The sequence below is a fragment of the Odocoileus virginianus genome, chromosome 23 (genome assembly GCF_023699985.2).
Source record: "Odocoileus virginianus isolate 20LAN1187 ecotype Illinois chromosome 23, Ovbor_1.2, whole genome shotgun sequence".
NCBI classification, from domain to species: Eukaryota; Metazoa; Chordata; class Mammalia; order Artiodactyla; family Cervidae; genus Odocoileus; species Odocoileus virginianus.
Genome location: NC_069696.1, coordinates 6,718,990 through 6,733,564, shown reverse-complemented (window position 1 = coordinate 6,733,564; position 14,575 = coordinate 6,718,990). Strand labels below are relative to the sequence as shown.

The following is a 14,575-nucleotide window of genomic DNA, read 5'->3' as shown; positions in this document are numbered from 1 at the left end:
CTATCTGAGCGTTGGCAGTTGTGCAAAGTACCACAATAGCAATGACTTTTCCATGTACCCATGGCTCCACCATTAAGATCACTTTCACAGGATTTCACCTTGATCCTATGAGAGAAGAACAAGTACTGTCAGCCACATTGTGCAGGTAAAGAAACTGAGGCTGGGAGAGGCACTTCCCCTCGTCTCCCAGGTGGTTGGTAGCAGAGCTAGGGCTGGTATTTCCAAGTCCTATTTGCAGGCCAGAATTTCTATTCTAAAAATAGCAGTCCCCAAAGACAGATTATTTAACGTGGACTGTGGTTCTTCCACCTTACAGTAGCTCTAGCTCTTTCCCAGATGCTGCCATCTTGGAGCTAGGAGATCTTGGGTCAGTCACTACCTGACTCTGAGTTCAGGTATCTGTAGACTGGGGACAGTGGTTCTCCCAAAGGTACTTGTGAAGGTCAAGATAAAAAGGAGAAACAGGGACTTCCCTGGTGGTCCAGTGGCTAAGACTCTGCACTTCCAATACAGGGGACCTGGGTTCTATCCCTGGTCAGGGAACTAGATCCCACATGCCACAACTAAGACCCTATACAACCAAATAAATGAAAATATTTTTTTTTAAAGGAGAAACAGATGTGAGTACTTTGGAAACAATTCACCTGACAGATGTCACTCAAGTCTCTTGACTTCCCCCTACCCCCGGCCAACCCACTTCAGTCCCTTTTCCCAAGGGAGGACAAAATGCCCAGCCTCCTCTCTCTTCTTCCTTGACTTCCCTGTCTCCCAGGCCTAGCTCTAATCCACCTCTCACAGACTGCCTTACCAGAGAGTCCTGGCTCACAGATCTTGTCTCTTTTTCTGAGCCTCTGAAACAGTTGTTATTTGGATCAAACATAGTTATTTGGCAGTTAACTATGTATCATCTTGTTAAATCCCTTCATGGCTTCCCTGAGTCAATTCTATGTTGATTGACTTATCACATGTTTGTATTTTGCCTGGGGAGTTTTATTCCCCTTTAAAACTGGGGCTTAGGGCTCATGTCTTGACAAACCATAAACTTCTCTCCCTATCTCTCTCCTTCCTGAATTCCCTTTCTGTCCTGACTTTATAATCCCTGGCACACCCCCCCTTCCATAGGATGCCAGGAAGCCATCAACAGGCGTCACTGTGACAAACTTGAAAAAGAAAATCAGGGTGCTTTGTAACACATGTTCATGTGAAAATATGATGACTCACTTTATATTTGTCAGTGGGTGGTTCTCCTGGGTCTGACCACACAGCATGGGAACCTGTTCCAGCCAATTCACAGGGTCAGCTTGGGACCATGAATTCATTTGAAGGGAAAGAAAGTGTGAGTACCTTGTTCCATTGCCATAGTAAGCACTTCTTGTCTTTCCAGCTGGACAGGAAGTCCCTGGGGGCAGATCTTGTCCTTCTCTGTATCTCCCACAGAGCCTGGCATGGCACCTGGCTGCAGACGACGCGCTGTAATCGTAGCTGTGGTTTTTCATGAGATGGGATGTTCTTTGGGCCCTGCAGGAGAGGGCTGGGATGGGCAGGGAGGGAGAGTGATGATGAGGGCCTGAACCTGGATGGTGGCAGTGGCCAAGCTTCCTCCACAGGGCTGGAATCACCAGACTGAGTCTAGGCCCTGAATTTGAAATGTGTGTTTTTAACAAGAAGCAGCATCCACACACAGAGGCTTTACCACAGACCACAGCTCTCCCAGTCCAAGATGGTCCCAACTTAGATCCGAGCTCTCTGGTTTCAGAGCTTGGAGTTCTCAGGCACACCAACCTTTGGCTCTGAGACGCGATGCCTGGAGAATGGGGGTGATGACCACCCCCCTGAGATAGAAGCTATGAAGATGAAGATGAAACAGCAGAAATAAGCATGAAAATGCCTTAAGAGTGATTCACTTGGCACAGACATCAGAGGTTTTTATTGTTATTCCTCATTATGATCGTTTTGTCCAACTACTTCAGAGGGTTGCTCAGGCTCCTGCATCAGACTCGCCTGGGAAATATGTCATATGCAGGCTCCCAGGCTCTGTCCCCAGGGAAGGGGGGACCCTGAAGGTTGCATTTTCACAAAGTTTCGTAGGTGGCTTCAATGCCTCCTGCAGTTGAGGACCACCATGTCACAGGCTCAGAATGGACTGTGTCTGTGCATCCTCAGGGTGGATCTATTCAGCTACACCAATGATCCCTGCCCTGGGGGCCTTGCCATCTAGAGGGGTTTCTGCCCTGGCCAAAGGCCAGTGAAGGGTTCCTGGAAGAACTGACATCTTAGCTGAGTGCTGAAGGAGGTGGGACCCAGGTCGAGAAAAGCGGCAGAGTGACCCAGGCAGAGGACACAGCTGTTGCAGGCTATAGGGGGTACAAGGCACAGCCCCCATACTCAAAGAGTCACAGCGCGGCAGGGGGGACAGACAAGTGAGGGCAGCAACAGGCGTGAAGAGACCACCACCAAGTCCTGACCAGAGGGCGGGAGGAACTGCCCCTCCCTCTCCTGCTATTCCAGAGACCATCCAGGTAGGTGGGCGACCTCTGGCCCAGCCTTGCCCCGAAAGGTGTATGAATCTAGGCAAGTCCTCCCTGGGTCTGGGTCTCCTCCATGATTCTGTCTTTCGAGTTCTGAGCCTCAGATTCAATCCGGGAAAAGCCTACCCCCAACAACCCCATTGGAGGAGGAGAAAGGGACGACAGAGGAGGAAATGGTTAGATGGCATCACCGACTCGATGGACATGAGTTTGAACAAACTCCGGGAGTTGGTGATGGACAGGGAGGCCTGGCGAGCTGCAGTCCGTGGGGTCGCAAAGATTCGGACACGACTGAGCAACTGAACTGAACTGAACAACCTCGTATTCCTGGGGAAGTGCTGCCGCCAAGTGGCCACTGGGAGAAAAACTTCCTGGGGAACCAGAACCCCCATTCTACCATTCCTGTCAGTATCACTGCCCCGCCTAGCTCAGGGCTGGCTGGGGGGAGTCTTTGTAGTCTGTTGGGGACGGGTGCAGAGCTGTGCCCGACGTGCCCACTCCTCAGTGTTGCCATGGCCCCAGCTCCAAGGCCTGTCTCCTCACTGACTCACCGCTGGCATCATGGGCCCGTGGAAAGGTCAAGAAACCAAGGTGGGTGGATTTGGATTCAGTTCATCAGCAGCGTAGAGATTTAGAGGATGGGTTTTAAAAGCAAACAGATGATCGCAGTATTACTAATAGCCAACATATCTTGGGCATCTCCACATCAGGGGACAAGAAAAGCAAGGTCCTGCTCTGACAGAGCTCACGTGAGTGGGAGAGGCAGGCATGGGCCCCAGTGACATCACCTACTTCAGAGCGCGGAGTGGGTCCCCAAAATAAAAGGGGAGCCCAGTGTGAAGGGGCTTGACTGCGGACTCGTGGGAGCTGGTGGGTGGGCAGGACAGAGCGTTGGCTCCGCGGCAGCTGTGTAACCCTGGAAATGTCCCTTGACCTCTCTCAGCCTTAAAAAGGGTAAAATGTGTATCATAAGAGCCCAAGTGTTGATTTCAAATTTGAGTCCATGACCAAGACTCTCCCTGCCCAAACCCCTCCAAGGTCTTCCCGTCACAGAATAAACCTCTGGTCCTTACCTAGAGAGCTGCGTCTGGCTGCTTCTCCCTATTCACATTCTGTTCCAGAGCCTCTGGCGGCTTGTGTTCCTGGAACATGCTGGAATGTTTCCACCTCAGGGCCTTTACTCCTGTAGCTCCCTCTGTCTGGAACACTCTTCCCCCAGGTATGCTCACTCCCTCATTTCATCCATGTCTCTATGTCCTTGTTAGTTTCTCCAGGAAGCCGTCCAGGGACACCAGCTAAACCACAGCCCTTAGCTCTTCTCCTTCAGAACACCAGCTCGTCTCCCACCTGGACCGAGAGCACAGTTTGGCTCACCCAGTGTTTGCTTGTCGACTGGCTTCTTGTCTTTTTTCTCCAAGCTGCAAGTTCCTGGAGGGCAGGAACCTGGCCTGCTTAGGTCACACCTCTGTCACCAACGCTGAGCATGGTCTGGCATGTAGTACATTCAGTGAAGACCCGGTGAGTGAATGAATCACTGTGTCACCCAGAGCAGGAACCCAGAGACCAGGCCGTGGTCAGAGATCATAGAGGCCTCCGATTTCAGAATCAAGACCCCAGACTCTATCAGCCTGGCACTGGGGGGCCACAGGAACTAGCTGATGAGGGACAGAGCTGTTAGATCTGCGTGCTGGAGGGCACGGGCTACCAGCTGCGGCAGATCGAGGGAGCCAGGGAGGCCCGTCGTTGCGGGGAGAGGGGAGAGCCGGCATTGCCTCCCCCTCCTTGAGTCTGAAGCATGTGGGGGTGGGGATTGGGAAGCCGTCTGATGGGGGCCAGGGACGGGAAACCCTGGCATCCCCCCCAGGGACGGGAAACCCTCTCCCATCAGGGCAGCTGTGGGTGAGGAGGGAATCAGCGTTGCTCCAAGGCGTTTGCATCCTTCCAGAAGCCTTTCTCCAGCTTTGATGGCACCATGGCCTTCATTCCTTGGGTACCTCTCTCCTCTCCTCTCAGCTGCCTTCTCTAGTCGGCCGCCCCTGGCTAGAGGTAGGATGTGGGCTGCCACGGGGCCCCGAGTTCTCCCAGCCACCCCCAAAGCAGCTCTATTCCTGGCTCTTCTTGGCATGTAATGGGCTGACCCCTGACCTCCCCCCCCATCTCCCCCCCACCTAGTGCTCTGCCCCCCGGGTTAGGTCAGTGATGAAAGCTGGTGGGAGCCCCGAGGGGGCTGGGGGGGCAGACAGTGCCTGATTGTTCTCCACCCCTGGCAGCTCGGCCACGCTGGCTGCCAAGGGACTGACTTTTGCTCTGTCTCTCTCTTTCACCAGATCAGGGGTTCTCAGACTCAACAAGTGGGAAGTTAATTCCCATGCAGATCTGAGAACACCCCTAGAGGTGATAGAGATGATCAGGCCCCGCATGGGGGCGCAGGGTTCAGACACGGGGGCTGGGAGGACAGGTAGGACCCCACTTTGGGAAGAGCCTGGGACGTTAGGCATCCCTGGCCCTCGTGGAGTTCCCCAAGTGTGAAATGGCATCTCAGGATGCTAAGAGCAAAGCCAGCCCCACGGGAAGGTGTGGGGACAGCATGTGACACAGCTATGACTGTGTCTTCTCCCTCCTTGCCCCTCTGACCTGTTCTGCCCCGACCCCGCCCTCCGTTCCCATACGTGTCAGGCTCTCTGTTCTCTCCCATCAGTCTGGCTGGCTGTCTTGCACCAATAAACACCACATTGGCCAAATTGCTAGAGCTTTTCTAATAAGCCTGGCTAGTCAGCAAGCACCCCTGCCTTATTCTTCAGGAGTATCTCAGCTATTCTTAGTGCTTTGCCCTTTCTTACTGCTTTTATTTATTTTTTTTCTTACTGCTTTTAGAATCTGCCTGACAGGCACCACCAAACCCTGTTGGAGTTTGATCTGGACTGAATTGAATCTAGACATTAATTTGGGAAGAGCTGACAGTCTTAAGACATTGATTCTCCTTATGCAAGTTTGTGGCTGTCTCTCTGCATTTATTTCAGTTTCTTTTACTTTTTATTAAGTAAAATTTCAAGTGTACGAGATTAGAGAAAAAAAAAAGGATGAAGCTCTTTTTCATCCAGCACCAAGCTTTATCAGTTAAATCTTGCAGCTTCTGTATCTTCAGCCATAACCCTGTCCACTCCCATCCTCCCATTCATTTTTTTTCCAGCTACTCTTTGGGGGTCTTCATGAATGTCTTCCAGGAATGATTTTTTTTGGTCTCTTTTCCTTTAAAAATAATTATACATTGACTAGAAGTTGCAAAAATAGTATAGTTACCCCCATGGTGACATCTTACATAACCATGACACTTTATCAAAGCAGGAAATTGACACTGGTACCATCCACAGACCTTGTTAAGATTTCACTAATTTTCCTTGTATTCTTGTGTGTGCGCGCGTGTGTGTGTGTGTGTGTGTGTAGGTCCATGCAATTTCATCACCTTTGTGGATTCATGTAATCACCACCACGATCAAAATACAGAACACTGTCCCACAAGACCCCTCGTGTTACTCATTTATAGCAACACTTATATCCCCGCCCAACTCCTCCAGCCACTAATCTGTGTTCCATCTCTACATTGTCGTCATTTTGAGAACATCACAGTAATGACACCGCAACCTTTCGAGATAGGTTCCTTTCTTTCAATGTAATTCCCTTGAGCACCATCCAGATCATCACATGTATTGGCTGTTAATTCCTTTTTATTGCCAAGTAGTAGTCTGTGATATGGAGGTTCCAGTCTGTTTAACTATTCACTCACTGACAGGCATTTAGGTTCCTTCCAGTTTTTAATTATTATCAATAAAGTTGCTGTGTACAATCATGTACGTATGTTATTGTGCATGTGAATTTGGTGGGGGGGTGTTGTTTTAGGTTGTTTGTTTGTTTTGACTGTGCCATGTAGCATGTGAGATCTTAGTTTCCTGACCAAGGATCAAACCCGTCCCCCCTGCATTGGAAGTATGGAGTCAACCACTGGACCACCAAGGATATGAGTTTTTTCCTCTATAATAAATGCCCAGAAGTGGGTTATATGATTGATGGACATCATGTTTTTTAAAAAACTACCAAGCTATTTTCCAGGGTGGTTATACCTCAGTAACATTTTATGCTCTTCTCTGTAAATATTTTGTTATATTTCATTTTTGTTAATTATTGTTAAATGGAGGATTTTTTAAAATTATATTTTCTTTGCTCTGTTATTTACTTTTTTGTTGATATGATTTACACACAAAAAATTTCACCATTTTAAAGTGTATAATTCAGTATATAGTCACAAGGCTGCACAACCATCACCTCTATCAAATTCCTGAATATTTTCATTACCCTGAAAAGAAACCTGTATCTGTTAGCAGTCACTCCTCATATCCCATCCCTGGCAACTTAATCTACTTTCTGTTGCTATGGGTGTGCTTACTCCAGGCATTTCACATCAATGGAATCATTGGCCTTTTGTGTCTGGCTTCTTTCATTTAGCATCATGTTTTCAGGGTTCATCCATTCACATGTTGTAGCTGCAATTGATTTTTTATATTGATTTGATATAGGAATACCCTATCTCTAGCTCTGTGAAATCTTCTTCATAGTTCTAATAATTTACCTATGGATTATTTTTGATTCTCTATATAGACAATCATATCACCTGAAATAATGCCAGTTTTACTTTTCTTATCCAGTCCTTATAGTTTGTTGTATTTGTTTTTTCGTGTCTTACTGCCCCAGCTAGGACCTCAAGTACAATGTTGAATAGATGTGTGGATGAGGACCAACTTGTCCCTGATTTAGCGAATTTGTATCTGTTGCCCCTTTAAGAATTATGCTTGTGCTGCTTTTTGTAGGTAATTTTTATCAGTTTAAGGAAGTTCCTTTCTATCCTGAGTTTGCAAAGACATTTTTATTGAAAGTCGATGTTGAGATTTAGAGCCAGTGCTGAGATGATCATGAGTTTTCTCCCTTAATTTATTAGTGTGATGAATGAAATTATAGACTTTAAAACGTAAAACCAGCATTACCTTTCTAGGATAAACCAAATTCTTTTACGGGGTGTATATCCTTTTTATTCCATGCCGGATTTGTTTTGCTAATATCTTACTTAGGGCTCTCGCATTGAATTTCACAAGTGGGTCTGGTCTGTAACGTTTCCTTTGAATGTTCTGTGTAAATAGAAAGGAACCATCCCTGAGTGTAATGTGTGTCTCTTAGAATCTCTTGGACCCTGTCCCTGTCGCTCTCTCAGGGTCCCCCTCTGTCTCTCCCCAGACACGCCGGTGGGGAGTGCTCCCACGGGTCGCAGAAAACAGAGGTGCCACTTAAAGCTCACTTCCAGCCCAGAAGACAGAGCTGGGAACCTGGGGCCTCAAGCTTTGGGAGGGACACAGAGCTGAGATTCCCTAAACCAGCTGAGGGGTCTGTGTGCCTGGGCCCCCCATTGAAGAGAAAGGTTTAAGAGAAATCTTCCATGCCTTTCTCCACTGGGAGGAAGAAAGCCCTCCAGAGGAAGTGGCTGGAAGGGGGCAGGGGGCAGGGGTTAATGGTAGCATTGTGCTCAGGGCTGACGGATGGCTGGCTTGTCAGTGGCAGTGGTCCAGCCTTAGCAGCCCCAGGGAGATCCCCTCCCCCTCCCAGTCATCCTCTGAGGGAGGGGGCCCTGCTGGCCTTTGATAATGGCTGGGGGCCACCCTCCCTGCTGTGGGGTCACCGGGCCATTCTCTTTGGTGGGGCCTGGTCTGTGGAGGCCCAGAATGCACCCTCCACTCTGGCCCGACCATTAGGCGCTGCAGGTGGCAGGAGTGGGCGTCCTGCCCCAGGGCCCCTTGCCCTGCTGGGTCTCAGGCACCCAACACAGGCCATCCCGTGCCAACCCTGCCTGTTTTGTGGATGACTGGGTTTCAGAAGGGATCTGATGAAGTCCAACTCCCTGACATCTGGGACAGGGAAATGGAGCTATGACTTGTCAAGGCTCTCACGGGAGCAGGGGGATAACCAGTCCTAGGACTTTCTGCTCAAATGTCCCTGGATTGGGGCCAGGCTGACGCTGAGATGAATCAGACACAGTATGCCCTCAAGGGGCTCAGAGGCTGGGAAGAGGGGAGTCATGACGGGAACAGAGAAGTATAAGTGTGGTAAACGCAGCAAGCACCCTCTGGGTGCAGAAAATGGACCACTAGCCCAGCCAGGCGGTGAGGAAGGCCTCCAGGAAGAAATTATGCTGGAGGCTGATTTTCAAAGAGTGAGTAGAAGTTACACCAAAGAAGGCGGGGACAGCAGGGAAAGGCATCCCAGGCAGAGGGAACAACATGAGCAAAAGCACAGAGTAAACTGGTGGGTACGTGTGAGCCACAGCAGTTCAGCGCTAAGTAGGTAGGTCAGCAGGGCCAGGTTTTCTGGGGCCTCATGTGCCGCCTCAGATGGTTAGACTTGGCAGTGTGGGGAAGAGTTAAGAGCCAGGTTCTAATCCTGCCTTCTTTGCAACCACCTATCCTATGGTCATTCAACTCACTGAGCAGCAGTGTGACCTTGGGCAGATCTCTTCCTTTGGCATAGCCTCCAACAAACACACTCTGCCCTGGGCTGCCTGGTCCCCCTGAGGTTATCTAGCATCAATTTCAGGATGGACCAGAGGATGTCTATTTCTGCCGCAGCATCACTTGTCCACATCGGCCCTGGCTGGCCTGACGGGGACTTCCTGTTACAGGAAAAAAGCAACCCCCTCTCTGTTAGTGGGATTTTCTGTTACTTGTTCTCAAATGCTCCCCTGATTCAAGCTCGTTTTGTTGTTCAGTCACTAAGTTGTGTCCGACTCTTTGTGACCCCTTGAACTGCAGCATGCCAGGCTTCCCTGTCCTTCACCATCTCCCGGAGCTTGCTCAAACTCACGTCCGTTGAGTTGGTGATGCCATCCAACCATCTCATCCTCTGTTTCCTCTTTTTCTCCTGCCTTCAACCTTTCCCAGCATCAGAGTCTTTTCTAATTAAGTCGTTTCTTCATATCAGGTGCCCAACATATTGGAGCTTCAGCTTCAGCATCAATCCTTCCAATGAATATTCAGGGTTGATTTCCTTCAGGATTGACTGGTTTGATCTCCTTGCTAGCCAAGGGATCTTCAGCACCACTTTTTTGATGCTCAAAAGCATCAATTTTTCGGTACTAAGTTTTCCTTATGGTCCAAGTCTCACATCCATACATGACTACTGGAAAAACCATAGCTTTGACTATACAGACCACTGTTGGCAAAATGATGTCTCTGCTTTTTGATGCCTCAGACAGAAGAATAGAGAATATAAAATACACTCCAAGAACTTACACATCCACATAAACATTTTTCCAGAGAAATGAGACTTTTTCTTAAATGCAGGATACACTCTTTGTCTTTATTTCAAATAACTTTAAAACTTGAAAGTATTTAGTGTAGAAATTTGTAACGACAATAAAAGACAAGGTATTAAAAAATTTTTAATAACTCAAAATCCCACCAGCCAGAAATAAATAAGTCTAGAATTTTGGGGTGTTTTCTTTCCACTTTTTCCTTATATGTCTTTAAATGAAGAGCTCATAGCATTTAGTTTTTCCTTTCTTCTTTTTACTGATGTAATATACATGCACATATTGTTTGATATCCTGATTTTATATTACACCAAAAGCGTTTCCTATGTAATTACAATTTTTTGCTAAGCATCATATTTACTGGCTGCATCATATTCTGTCATAGGAAGTGCTACGATTTGTTTCAAGAAGCCCCAAGGGACTGCTGAACACTTGAGTTGGTGGCCAGTTGCAATAGACATCTGTGGGCAAGAGTCCTAATTTATGCTTAGTTTGTTTTAACAAAATGTCCTCGAAATGCAGCCTCCCCCTTGTCCCGAGGTATTCAGCAGTGACAGCCAAAGCAGCATCCACAGGTCCGGGGATCAGCCGCCTGGCAGTACCCTCAGCTGGCCTGTGGTTACATGGTGGCTCTGGGTCCTCCCTTGGCGCATGCGTGCATGCTCAGTCGTGTCCGACTCTGCGACCCTATAACTGTAGCCCGCCAGGCTCCTCTGTCCATGGGATTCTCCAGGCAAGAGAGTGAGTTGCCATGCCATCCTCCAGGGGATCTTCCCAACCTAGGGATTGAACCCATGTCTCTTGCATCTCCTGCATTGACAGGTGGGTTCTTTACCACAGACCCTCTTAACAAATGTTTAGATTTTTTCAACTGTTTCCCTTTCTTCCTCTATGCATATTTCTTCTCCTTTTTTAATATTTATTTATGTGACTGCACCGGGTCTTAGTTGTGGCATGCGGGATCTTTGATCTTCATTGTAGCATGTGGGATCTTTAGTTGTGGCATATGGGATCTAGTTCCTTGACCAGGGATTGAACCTGGGCCCCCCTGCATTGGGAGCACAGAGTCTTAGCCACCGGGCCGCTAGGGAATTCCTGCCCCTGCATGTTTCTAATGATCTTCTCTTATTCTGCTCTGATCTAGGAAATCAAAGCACTAAGGTATCACAATTGCACCAAAAAGGAGAAGAAATAGACACTGAGTGGGCCCATGAAGGGCTCCACAAGGAGAAGTGCCTGATGGTTGTGGGAGGACTCCAGCAAGACCCCTTTAGCCTCAGTCTCCTGAGAGAAAGACAGGTGCTCCACCTCCCTCGTGGGAGCCAGGCCCCACAGAGGTCCAGAGCCCAGGACTGGACCAGTCTCCCTGCATTGCAGAGACAAGGCCTGAGATCTAGGATAGGGGGTGAGGGGGTACAGCAGTACTGAATGAACCGCTGCACAGAAGGGGCATGCTGGCCTGCCCACAGCCACCACCTCTCCCGCTCTTCAGATACTGCATGCCCCGCTCACACCCATGGGACCCCTGGAGCCTCTCCACACATCTCCAGCAGTGGCTGGGACCACGGGTCAGTCACAGCCCTGGGCACCAGGGCAGTCTGGATCACCCCTTCTCAGTTGGGAGGCCTGGGCATCATCCTACTGGTGACTGCCATCAGTGTCAGGAGGGAAGGGCACCGCAGCACCCCAGCCTTCACTTGGCATCCTCTCGTCCTCCTGGTCTCCCAGCAGACATCGGAGCCCCCTTGTGGGAAGGCTAGGTGTGAGTCTTCAGGGTGAGCTGTTGACTGGGGCTCTCATTCCTCCAGGAAGACCCACCAAGGCATTTTCCTACCCCCAGCCCTCCGCAACCGCCACCCCAAAGTCAAGGGCAGCAAGCCTCCAAAAACTGCTGGTGGAAGGTCAGCTGCTTCCTAAAGTGGAGAAATCTCCATCCAGGGGCCTCGATGTCCAAGTCTAAAAGGATGCCGTGCTCCTATGGGATCTCCGCTCCCGGAAGGGCCTGTCCACCCGCAGGGCTGGGTCCCCCGCCAGTTTGGACCAGGTCACCTGGGAACCTGGACTGACTAACACCAAAGAATGTCCAGGTGTCACCCCCAGACCGCTGGGAGCAAATCAGCGCTGCAGACAGCATCCTTCCCCAGCTTCTCACCGTAACTGCCTCTGCCCCACGCCCGGGCTTCCCAGCACCTCTGTCCTCCTTCCAGCTCCCAAAGCTCCCCTGCCCCTCCAAGCCCTGCCTCCCCCTACTGCTGAGTGCCTTTTTCTCTCTCAATGTTTTTTTTGTATGTCACCGGATTTTCCTTTTGCAGTATAATTGCTTTGCAGTGTTATGTAAGTTTCTGCTGCGTAACAAAGTGAATCAGCTCTATGTATACATATATCCCCTCCCTCTTGAGCGTCCCTCCCACACCAAGCTGAGGTCTCTGTGCTAGTCAGCCAGTCCTCTCAGCTTTGGTGGTGGTTTAGTCGCTCAGTCGTGTCCGACTCTTGCGGCCCCATGGACTGTAGCCCTCCAGGCTCCTCTGTCCATGGGGTGTCCCAGGCAAGCATATTGGGGTTGGTTGCCATTTCCTTCTCCAGGGGATCTTCCCAACCCCGGAATCGAACCTAGGTCTCCTGCATTGCAGGCGGATTCTTTACTGACTGAGCCACCAAGGAAGCCTGCTTTATTAACATGTAATTCATGTACTGTATAATTCACATATTTAAAGTACACAATTCAATGTTTTTTAGTGTATTTATAGAGTTGTACAACCATCATCAGCACAGTCATTTCAGAACATTTTCATCACCCCCCAGAAATAAACCCTGTATCCTTCAGCCATCATTTTTCAATTCCCTAGCCCTAGGTAACCATAGTCTACTTTCTGTCTCTACAGATGTACATGCTCTGGACATTCTAGACTGAATTCTTGCCTGCTCCCCCTCTATAAAACAGGGCTGGTGATGGTTCCTCCTCATGGGGTTTGGTGAGAGAATTTAAATAACACCTGGACTTAGGATCATGTCTGGTGTAGAGTAAACGCTATATTAAGTCTACTGTCGACATCATCTCCAGGGCCTGGGCTCCTCCGCCCCCCACATGCCTTCCACTTGCCCTATAAGCTCATTTCACCCTCATCCAGACCCCCAGCCTAGACACCAGACTTCCCTGGCATCCCCACCCAGACACCCCGACAGCCTCTCAGACTGAGAGTTTCTTGCCTCCCCAAGCCTGCCTGGCCTTCCCATACTGTGTCCCAATCTCAGGAAATGGAATGACCATCCACCTGACCATCCAGACCAGACACGAGGGGCCCCCTCCCCCATGCCTGCCCCCCGACCCCCGCCACCTGGTCCATCAGTCTGACATCCCCACTCTCCCTCCCCTGGTGGTCACCCTGACCTTCCTACATCACCAGTTTAGTGGTCACGAGCTTGGCTCTGATGTCCAATGCTAGGCTTTGGTGTCCAATGCAGCTCTGTCTATCACTCACTGGCCGAGGAGCCCCAGGCAAGTCACCTCGCCTGCTGAGCATCAGATTCCTGGACAATAAAATTGTTGTTGTTCAGTTGCCAAGCTGTGTCTCCCTCTTTGCGACCCTGTAGACTGCAGCACGCCAGGCCTCTGTGTCCCTCGGTAGATGATAAAATAAAAATGTCCTATAAAAGAATGCTTTCGTCATTCGCTTGTCTTGAGGACTATATGAATAAAATACATGAAGAGCTTAAGTCCTTGATAAGCATTATTGTTGCTGTTACTATTACTCTCTGACCCCACTGCTCCTGACCCCTGTCCCCACCTGCATCTTGCCCACAGCACCTCCTGTGCTGGTCATGGCAGGCTGACCACGTGCCGGACACTGAGGAAGCCCTTGCATGCGCTGCTTTCTTTAACCATCACGACATTCCCAGGAGACAGATGCTGTTACCCTCATTTTACAAATAAGGAAACTGAGGCCCAAGGTCCCAAAGCTGGAGTCAACCACTGCCTCCAGTGGTAATCATGTTGGTAATCATGTATAGATGGAAAACATTTATCGAGACCCTACTGTGGGCCAGTTACTGAGCTGAGTCCTTGCTAAGCCACTTCAGTCGTGTCTGACTTTTACTACCCCATGGACTGTAGCCCTCCAGGCTCCTCTGTCCATGGGATTCTCCAGACAAGAATACTGGGGCGGGTTGCCATGCCCTCCTCCAGGGGATCTTCCCAACCCAGGGATCAAACCTGCGTCTCTTACGTCTCCTACATTGGCAGATGGGTTCTTTACCACTAACACCACCTGGGAAGCTCATTACTGAGCTGGGTGCTGGGAAAACAGTAATAAACCCAGCATAGACCCAGCCCATGAGATCTTCCTAGAACACAAATTGGACCCCTCTAAAATCCTTCCGTGACCACCCCACTGCCCTCAGGATGCAGTCCTTGTACCTTATCAGGGCACCTGGGTCTTCAGGAGCACTTCCTGCCTGCCCTCTGCAGCCCACACTGCCCCTCCCTTCTATCTAGCTCTCCCACTGTTCCTGCCCCCACCCTGATCCAGTGCACTGGCCTAGTGGGGCCTCCCCACCCTGACACCCACCACTCACCTTCTTCCCAGACTCATCCCCAACACCAGCTCCTTTCCCACCTTCTCCCTCAATTTCTTTGCCTGGTGAACTTTTATTCATCTGTTGAGACTCCATGCACGGTCACTTTCTCCAGGAAGCCTTCCGT

General features: G+C 49.7%; 1 long non-coding RNA gene across 1 annotated transcript; it reads right to left on the bottom strand.

The window, feature by feature from the left end:
- Positions 1-9,985: 9,985 nt before the first annotated feature.
- LOC139030555 (uncharacterized) lies at positions 9,986-14,574 on the bottom strand. The gene is made up of 2 exons (XR_011482921.1): positions 14,490-14,574; positions 9,986-13,521 (listed from the first exon to the last, which is right to left on the bottom strand). It is a non-coding gene; the product is annotated as an uncharacterized lncRNA (long non-coding RNA).
- Position 14,575: the final 1 nt, after the last annotated feature.